This window comes from Oncorhynchus nerka, linkage group LG12 (assembly GCF_034236695.1).
Source record: "Oncorhynchus nerka isolate Pitt River linkage group LG12, Oner_Uvic_2.0, whole genome shotgun sequence".
Lineage (NCBI taxonomy): Eukaryota > Metazoa > Chordata > Actinopteri > Salmoniformes > Salmonidae > Oncorhynchus > Oncorhynchus nerka.
In genome coordinates, this window is record NC_088407.1 from 72,389,133 (window position 1) to 72,399,110 (window position 9,978).

The 9,978-nt window shown below is 44.8% G+C and overlaps 1 protein-coding gene across 1 annotated transcript in view; it reads left to right on the top strand.

Annotated features, from left to right (window-relative positions):
* LOC115138827 (neuronal PAS domain-containing protein 3-like) overlaps positions 1-9,978 on the top strand; it is a 329,952-nt gene that overhangs the window by 80,554 nt on the left and 239,420 nt on the right. The window lies entirely within an intron of this gene.

A 9,978-nucleotide genomic window follows, 5' to 3' on the forward strand; every position in this document is an offset into this window, starting at 1 on the left:
GACATACAGTACAGTGAGTGAAAACAGTCCATTTATATGTGTATGTGATCCCTCTGGGAATTGAACCAACAACCTTGGCATTGCTGGCGCCATGCTCTTACAAAACCAACTGAGACACACAGGATAAAGTTTTGAACTTTTAGCATTTCTTGAACATACAATCTTTTATAGCATACAGAAATGTTTCATCCATAAAAATTTTGCATTTGGCAAATCCATGCTTAATATTTATGATATACCTAATACTCAGTAATGACATATTCACATTTTAGTTTCTTATGTAATCTAGGCTGTACCTTATTTGATGTATTTTTATTGCAGTAAAGTTGAATTATTAAATGGAATGAGGAAACTAGGATCATGGTTAACCGTGTTATAGTCCTGAGGGTATTTTGCATTTATCTTTTTATTGCTGCTTTTTAGTGCTGCTTATCTCTGTACATACAGTTGAAGTCGGAAGTTTACATACACTTAGGTTGGAGTCATTCAAACTCGTTTTTCAACCACTCCACAAATTTCTTGTTAACAAACTATAGTTTTGTTAAGTCGGTTAGGACGTCTACTTTGTGCATGACACAAGTCATTTTTCCAACAATTGTTTACATGCAGATTATTTCACTTATAATTCACTGTATCACAATTCCAGTGGGTCAGAAGTTTACATACACTAAGTTGACTGTGCCTTTAAACAGCTTGGAAAATTCCAGAAAATGATGTCATGGCTTTAGAAGCTTCTGATAGGCTAATTGACATAATTTGAGTCAATTGGAGGTGTAACTGTGGATGTATTTCAAGGCCTACCTTCAAACTCAGTGCCTCTTTGCTTGACATCATGGGAAAATCAAAAGAAATCAGCCAAGAACTCAGAGAAAACATTGTAGACGTCGACAAGTCTGGTTTATCCTTGGGAGCAATTTCCAAACGCCTGAAGGTACCACGTTCATCTGTACAAACAATAGTGTGCAAGTATAAACACCATTGGACCACGCAGTCCTCATACCACTCAGGAAGGAGACGCGTTCTGTCTCCTAGAGATGAACGTACTTTGGTGCAAAAATTGCAAATCAATCCCAGAACAAAGGACCCTGTGAAGATGCTGGAGGAAACAGGTACAAAATGATCTATATCCACAGTAAAACGAGTCCTATATCGACATAACCTGAAAGGCAGCTCAGCAAGGAAGAAGCCTCTGCTCCAAATCTTCCATAAAAAAGCCAGACTATGGTTTGCAACTGCACATGGGGACTAAGGTCGTACTTTTTGGAGAAATGTCCTCTGGTCTGATGAAACAAAAATAGAACTGTTTGGCCATAATGGCCATCGTTATGTTTGGAGGAAAAAGGGGGAGGCTTGCAAACCGAAGAACACCATCCCAACCGTGAAGCACAGGGTGGCAGCATCATGTTGTGGGGGTGCTTTGCTGCAGGAGAGACTGGTGCACTTCCCAAAATAGATGGCATCATGAGGGAGGAAAATGATGTGGATATATTGAAGCCACATCTCAAGACATCTTTCAGGAGGTTAAAGCTTGGTCGCAAATGGGTCTTCCAAATGGACAATGACCCCAAGCATACTTCCAAAGTTGTGGCAAATTGGCTAAAGGATTAAATGTCAGGAATTGTGAAAACTGAGTTTAAATGTTTTTGGCTAAGGTGTATGTAAGCTTCTGACTTCAACTGTAAGCCCAAAGGTTTGCTTTGAATCAGTAAAGCAAGAAACATCATTTGATACTACAGCTGATATAAAAAGTGTAAGCTGGTAACCATGCTGACTGTCAGGAGTTGTAGATCATCTAGCTATCTTAGTTTTTCTTGTAATCTACATTTTAACCTGGATTGCCACAGTATCCATATCATGTTATTCGATGCATTTTATTCAAATAGGCACACAGAAATTGCAGTAGCTCATTATATTGCTCATGTTTATTGATAAAATATATATAAAAAATGTCCTTCAGGTCACGTCTTATCCAGTGTGCTGCTCCCTCCCAGCCTCATATTGTGAATAGTGGGTTCTCATGCAGGAAGTGAACACAAATACAAAGAGGTTGCAGCAGAGACGCTGTCACCTGTCGTCCCCTGAGAACACAGTGACAGCCATATGCAGCAGGTCTGTTCCCTATTAAACATGGACTGAATTGAAAGTGACGTCTTCCTGCATTTACTTAAGATCCCCAGGTTTAGTGAGTTAGAAAGAAAGAGGAGGGAGGAAGATGTTTCCCGAATGGTAAATAAATGCAGCGAACAACCTTGATTTCAATATTGATTTAAATGACAGAAACGGCAACTGATGTCTGTGATACTGTATATGTAGGATGTTGATATTTGTAATCTGGCTATGCATTTTTTTTATTGCATCTGAGGATATGAATAAAGTTGTATTGAATTGAATTCAAACTCGCAACGGTCACCCACTGACAAACCTTCATTTCAAAACGTCACTGAACTGGGTTGTCCATGGTACTGTGACGCAGCGTCACGGCAGTAGCCCCACTCATGATAAGTGAACACTTTCCCTGCGACAGGTTAAGTGTCTGACAAGAAAGCGGAAATATATAATTAACATCAATAGCAGGCTGGAAGTCTGTCGAGGCGTGGCCTTTTCAAGGAAGGACTTGTTCCTGGCAAATTGTCCCCATTAATCTTCTGCTTAATTGATTGTGAAAAGTTTTAGGATGACATTTTAAAAAAGCATGCACGGCTGGTGATTGATTTGGAGAAAATTAACTAATAATGAATGCAAGGCAGTCATTACTTGTTGAGCACAGCGACTAATTTTCAATAGATTAGACTGGGTTTGATAGTGCTAATAAAGAGGATGGTTTGATGAGCTCCTCTCTGCTCTACACTACCTGCCTGTCTTGCCACTCAGGGCCTAACCAGTCCTCATTACTCTGAGCGACTATGGCTCTGCGTAATCAAAACCAGACTCAATAAAAAGCACTAGCAATTCTACATAACTCAAAATATTGCAATGACAACAGCCGAAACTGTTCAAACACTTATACAGTAGAATGTGTAATCAGGCCTCCCGAGTGGCGCAGCGATCACTACTTGAGGCATCACTACAGACCCGGGTTCGACCAGGAGATCCATAAGGTGGGGCACAATTGGCCCAGCCTCGTCCAGGTTATGGAAGGGTTTGGCCTGCCGGGATTTCCTTGTCCCAGCACGCTCTAGTGACTCCTTGTGGAGGGCTGGGCACCTGCAAGCTGACTCTGGTCACCAGCTGGACAGTGTTTCTTCTGACACATTGGTGCGGCTGGCTTCTGGGTTAAGCGAGCAGTGTATCAAGAAGCAGTGCGGCTTGGCAGGGTCCTGTTTCGGAGGACGCATGACTCTCAACCTTCGCCTCTCCTGAGTCCGTAGGGGAGTTGCAGCGATTGGACAAGACTGTAACTACCAATTGGATATCACGAAAAATGTATATTAAAGAATGTGTAACCACTTTATTTAAGACATTTGTGAAATGGTAACACTTTTTTTACAGCCCTGTTTCAGCATGTTTTTACTTACACTGTCTATGTAGTAATAGAAAAGTACATGACAATAACAGTTATTACAATGATAAATCAAATATATTCAGCTATGACCCATTTGTCTGGTTGAGAAGTGCACCTGTGCCCTACACGTCTATTACCAGGAGGCATGCCTGTCAGAGTAGTAGGAACAGTGACAGCCCTAGCAGCACTGCGCTGGGTTGGGTTGCTGTTTAATCTGACAGAGTGAGTGTAAATGTCCCCCGGCACTGTGCTTGCCTCCTGTCTGGACCTAGTCATGTGACACAGGATTAATACTGCCCTGTGTGTGTGAGAATGGGGCCGGGTTAAGAGCTCTGGGGAGCTCAGGCAGTTCCCTCTCATTGTGTCCTGGTCCCCAGCTAGCCGCTCCCATGGCCGCTTTGTGATGCACGCTTCTTTGACTGAAACAATTGACCTGAGAACGGGGCTGCATTCAAACAAGTCTTCTGTGGCCTTTTTCTTTTCAGGCCAAAATACATTGAATACGTTTACGACGAGTTTTGTCAACCCAGATAATCAATGAACTGATTTAATATGCGGAGATCAGCAGAGGTTGGCAGCTGCCCCTGTCTTCGTGGTGGAAGTAAGCCCTTTGTTTTTTTCTCCGTCCCCTCTACCCCTGTGTCACATCACTCACACTCAGATGTTACAGAGGACATTGGGTGCAATTGCTGCCGTGGATTATTTTTTTAAATGTATTTTTCATTCTGGTAACAAATGGGAACTATTCACAGTAGCTACAGTAGCTCCATAGTCATGCTGCCAAAACAGATAGACAGGCCCACAGGGACTAATCGGGAGGGTAGAGCTTGAGCTTGTTGATGGAAGGTGTGTGTAGCTATAGAAGGCTGGGTTAGGGTGCATGTTTTTACCTGTAACCTAGAGGGAGCCCTGTGTGTTAAGGTGCATGTTTTACCTGTAACCTAGAGGGAGCCCTGTGTGTTAAGGTGCATGTTTTTACCTGTAACCTAGAGGGAGCCCTGTGTGTTAAGGTGCATGTTTTTACCTGTAACCTAGAGGGAGCCCTGTGTGTTAAGGTGCATGTTTTTACCTGTAACCTAGAGGGAGCCCTGTGTGTTAGGGTGCATGTTTTTACCTGTAACCTAGAGGGAGCCCTGTGTGTTAAGGTGCATGTTTTTACCTGTAACCTAGAGGGAGCCCTGTGTGTTAGGGTGCATGTTTTTACCTGTAACCTATAGGGAGCCCTGTGTGTTAAGGTGCATGTTTTTACCTGTAACCTAGAGGGAGCCCTGTGTGTTAGGGTGCATGTTTTTACCTGTAACCTAGAGGGAGCCCTGTGTGTTAAGGTGCATGTTTTTACCTGTAACCTAGAGGGAGCCCTGTGTGTTAAGGTGCATGTTTTTACCTGTAACCTAGAGGGAGCCCTGTGTGTTAAGGTGCATGTTTTTACCTGTAACCTAGAGGGAGCCCTGTGTGTTAAGGTGCATGTTTTTACCTGTAACCTAGAGGGAGCCCTGTGTGTTAAGGTGCATGTTTTTACCTGTAACCTAGAGGGAGCGTGTGTTAAGGTGCATGTTTTTACCTGTAACCTAGAGGGAGCCCTGTGTGTTAAGGTGCATGTTTTTACCTGTAACCTAGAGGGAGCCCTGTGTGTTAAGGTGCATGTTTTTACCTGTAACCTAGAGGGAGCCCTGTGTGTTAAGGTGCATGTTTTTACCTGTAACCTAGAGGGAGCCCTGTGTGTTAAGGTGCATGTTTTTACCTGTAACCTAGAGGGAGCCCTGTGTGTTAGGGTGCATGTTTTTACCTGTAACCTAGAGGGAGCCCTGTGTGTTAAGGTGCATGTTTTTACCTGTAACCTAGAGGGAGCCCTGTGTGTTAGGGTGCATGTTTTTACCTGTAACCTATAGGGAGCCCTGTGTGTTAAGGTGCATGTTTTTACCTGTAACCTAGAGGGAGCCCTGTGTGTTAGGGTGCATGTTTTTACCTGTAACCTAGAGGGAGCCCTGTGTGTTAAGGTGCATGTTTTTACCTGTAACCTAGAGGGAGCCCTGTGTGTTAAGGTGCATGTTTTTACCTGTAACCTAGAGGGAGCCCTGTGTGTTAAGGTGCATGTTTTTACCTGTAACCTAGAGGGAGCCCTGTGTGTTAAGGTGCATGTTTTTACCTGTAACCTAGAGGGAGCGTGTGTTAAGGTGCATGTTTTTACCTGTAACCTAGAGGGAGCCCTGTGTGTTAAGGTGCATGTTTTTACCTGTAACCTAGAGGGAGCCCTGTGTGTTAAGGTGCATGTTTTTACCTGTAACCTAGAGGGAGCGTGTGTTAAGGTGCATGTTTTTACCTGTAACCTAGAGGGAGCCCTGTGTGTTAAGGTGCATGTTTTTACCTGTAACCTAGAGGGAGCCCTGTGTGTTAAGGTGCATGTTTTTACCTGTAACCTAGAGGGAGCCCTGTGTGTTAAGGTGCATGTTTTTACCTGTAACCTAGAGGGAGCCCTGTGTGTTAAGGTGCATGTTTTTACCTGTAACCTAGAGGGAGCCCTGTGTGTTAGGGTGCATGTTTTTACCTGTAACCTAGAGGGAGCCCTGTGTGTTAAGGTGCATGTTTTTACCTGTAACCTAGAGGGAGCCCTGTGTGTTAGGGTGCATGTTTTTACCTGTAACCTATAGGGAGCCCTGTGTGTTAAGGTGCATGTTTTTACCTGTAACCTAGAGGGAGCCCTGTGTGTTAGGGTGCATGTTTTTACCTGTAACCTAGAGGGAGCCCTGTGTGTTAAGGTGCATGTTTTTACCTGTAACCTAGAGGGAGCCCTGTGTGTTAAGGTGCATGTTTTTACCTGTAACCTAGAGGGAGCCCTGTGTGTTAAGGTGCATGTTTTTACCTGTAACCTAGAGGGAGCCCTGTGTGTTAAGGTGCATGTTTTTACCTGTAACCTAGAGGGAGCGTGTGTTAAGGTGCATGTTTTTACCTGTAACCTAGAGGGAGCCCTGTGTGTTAAGGTGCATGTTTTTACCTGTAACCTAGAGGGAGCGTGTGTTAAGGTGCATGTTTTTACCTGTAACCTAGAGGGAGCCCTGTGTGTTAAGGTGCATGTTTTTACCTGTAACCTAGAGGGAGCCCTGTGTGTTAAGGTGCATGTTTTTACCTGTAACCTAGAGGGAGCGTGTGTTAAGGTGCATGTTTTTACCTGTAACCTAGAGGGAGCCCTGTGTGTTAAGGTGCATGTTTTTACCTGTAACCTAGAGGGAGCCCTGTGTGTTAAGGTCATTAACCGCAATGGGTTGATCGATTTGGGTGGTCGGTGTAAGAAATCTCTCGCCACACTAAATAATAGCATTTATATCGCTGACCTGTAATATTTTTGCATTAGATATATTATTTAAATATGGGTTACTTTGATAAAGCATGATAAAGGGACTCAGCTGCCATTGAAGGACAAATGTCTGGTGTGGGACAGAGTCAGGGGGTAGAGGGTAGGTGGATGCTTCTCTCTCTCTCTCTCTCTCTCTCTCTCTCTCTCAATTCAATTCAATTCTTCAATTCAATTCAAGGGACTTTATTGGCATGGGAAACATATGTTAACATTGCCAAAGCAAGTGAAGTAGAAAATAAACAAAAGTGAAATTAACAATAAAAAGGAACAGTAAACATTACACTCACAGAAGTTCCAAAAGAATAAAGACATTTCAAATGTCATATTATATCTATATACAGTGTTCTCTCTCTCTCGCTCTCTCTGTGTGTGTATGTGTGTCTCTCTCTCTTGCTCTGTCTCTCTCGTTGTCTCTCTCTTTGTCTGTGTCTCTCTGTCTCTTGCTCTGTCTCTCTCTATGGCTTTCTCTCTCTGTCTTTCTGTCACTTGTTCTGTCTCTCTGTCTCTCTCTGTCTTTCTCTCTCTGATCTATATTGCTGCATAGAGTTGTTAGTTTAATTAGACAGTAGTTTACCACAGAGCCTCAGACAGTGAATGTTTCTGGTCACGCACGTGAAGGGGGCACCCTTTTGCCCTGACCTTTACCACCCTCAGGACTCCGCCCTCCCCCTCAATGCTCTCTGTTCAGTCAGAGACAGTTCAGTCACCTTGACTCTGAATGAGTCATCACACTACGACTTCATCCCTACTGGGATGAAATAGATCTGTCTCTCTTGTTGTCTGCTCTGTTGTCTGTTCCAGGCTTCAAATAGTGTGTGACGGAATGTGAAGAATTGACTCTCTTTTGAAGCAGTGATCATCATTGATTGTGGGTAGTAGCACTCTCACTTCTTTAAAGGACATGAGGGCATACATGCAGAAACGTAATGCAGAAAAGTTTTGTGTACTCTATATGCAAAATGGCTCTTTGTTGGGAGTTATTAAAAGAAGCCGTGTTTGATGTCTTTTTAAATGATAGAGAATCAACAGCATGTGAGGCAGAGCGTAGTGACGGCCAGACTAATTACAGAAAGGCTGTTGTGAAGAGTAGAAAGACTCCCAGCTTCTGTCAGCACCTGTGGAGCGCAAGGGGGACAGGACACCCAAAACACCTTCATATGCCACACATCAGGTCCCACACACACATATTTCATCTTGACTTCTCTTCTGCAGTTGTATTTTCTCTCGCTCTTTGTTTGTTTAGCTTTGTAGCGTTTGTTGTTTTCAGCGAGTCAGACTTGTGTGATAATGGCGCTCTTTTTCAAAAAGCCCTTGGTTCTCAAACCCCTTCAATCTCCACACCAGCGGAAGCAGAGAAAGACGTCTGCTTTAGAAATGACAGCTGTTTACATTTGCATAACATCAAGGAGGAGCCGGGCTGTGTGTTTGAGGCCCGTCTGTGGGCAGCTGTTTACATTTGCATAACATCAAGGAGGAGCCGGGCTGTGTGTTTGAGGCCCGTCTGTGGGCAGCTGTTTACATTTGCATAACATCAAGGAGGAGCCGGGCTGTGTGTTTGAGGCCCGTCTGTGGGCAGCTGTTTACATTTGCATAACATCAAGGAGGAGCCGGGCTGTGTGTTTGAGGCCCATCTGTGGGCAGCTGTTTACATTTGCATAACATCAAGGAGGAGCCGGGCTGTGTGTTTGAGGCCCGTCTGTGGGCAGCTGTTTACATTTGCATAACATCAAGGAGGAGCCGGGCTGTGTGTTTGAGGCCCGTCTGTGGGCAGCTGTTTACATTTGCATAACATCAAGGAGGAGCCGGGCTGTGTGTTTGAGGCCCGTCTGTGGGCAGCTGTTTACATTTGCATAACATCAAGGAGGAGCCGGGCTGTGTGTTTGAGGCCCGTCTGTGGGCAGCTGTTTACATTTGCATAACATCAAGGAGGAGCCGGGCTGTGTGTTTGAGGCCCGTCTGTGGGCAGCTGGCACAAGTTGTAATCGCAGGTTGATTTGTGTTCCGTAAAAAAATTGGCATCATGGCTCTATGCCTCTGTGGTTGTTGAGCAGTTGGTGACAACAGTTCTGGTTTGTAGGCCTACTTAGAGGAGAATGGAGACATGTTTCTCCTCCTCCTCCCAGTGCGGCAGACAGATCCAGGATCTCCACTCCCCTCCCCTCCACTATTCTCTCCTCCTCCTCCCAGTGCCACAGACAGATCCAGGATCTCCACTCCCCTCTCCTCCTCCCAGTGCCACAGACAGATCCAGGATCTCCACTCCCCTCCTCCTCCCCCTAGTGCCACAGACAGATCCAGGATCTCCACTCCCCTCCCCTCCTCCTCCCCTCCTCATCCTCCCAGTGCCACAGACAGATCCAGGATCTCCACTCCCCTCCCCTCCTCCCCTCCACTATTATCTCCTCCTCTCCTCTCCACAGATTATTCAGAACTGCTCTGTCTATCACTTCTCTGTCTATTGATCGCAGTTCGTACAACCCATTGTTCCTCTTGTTGGGAAGGGATAAAGCCAGAGGTTAATTGCGAAAGTCCTGAAGCTGGCCTTTGTGCTCTGGTCTGCCCCCCAGACAAAACAGTCTAGGAATGTGAGCCATTACAACATGCCCAGGCAGCTCCAAAGTGCTTCTGTCACACCCAACACAGACGTATACTGCCTATCTATGGTGGGAGCAGTCCTAGAGGTAGCACCATTCATTCTATCCCCAGCACTACCAATGTTAACTAAGACTGCAGTACAGACCTATACTTCTTATCTATGGTGGGAGCAGTCCTAGAGGTAGCACCATTCATTCTATCCCCTGCACTACCACTGTTAACTAAGACTGCAGTACAGACCTATACTGCTTATCTATGGTGGGAGCAGTCCTAGAGGTAGCACGATTCATTCTATCCCCAGCACTACCAATGTTAACAAAGACTGCAGTACAGACCTATACTGCTTATCTATGGTGGGAGCAGTCCTAGAGGTAGCACCATTCATTATATCCCCAGCACTACCAATGTTAACTAACACTGCAGTACAGACCTATACTGCTTATCTATGGTGGGAGCAGTCCTAGAGGTAGCACCATTCATTCTATCTCCAGCACTACCAATGTTAACTAAGACTGCAGTACAGACCTAT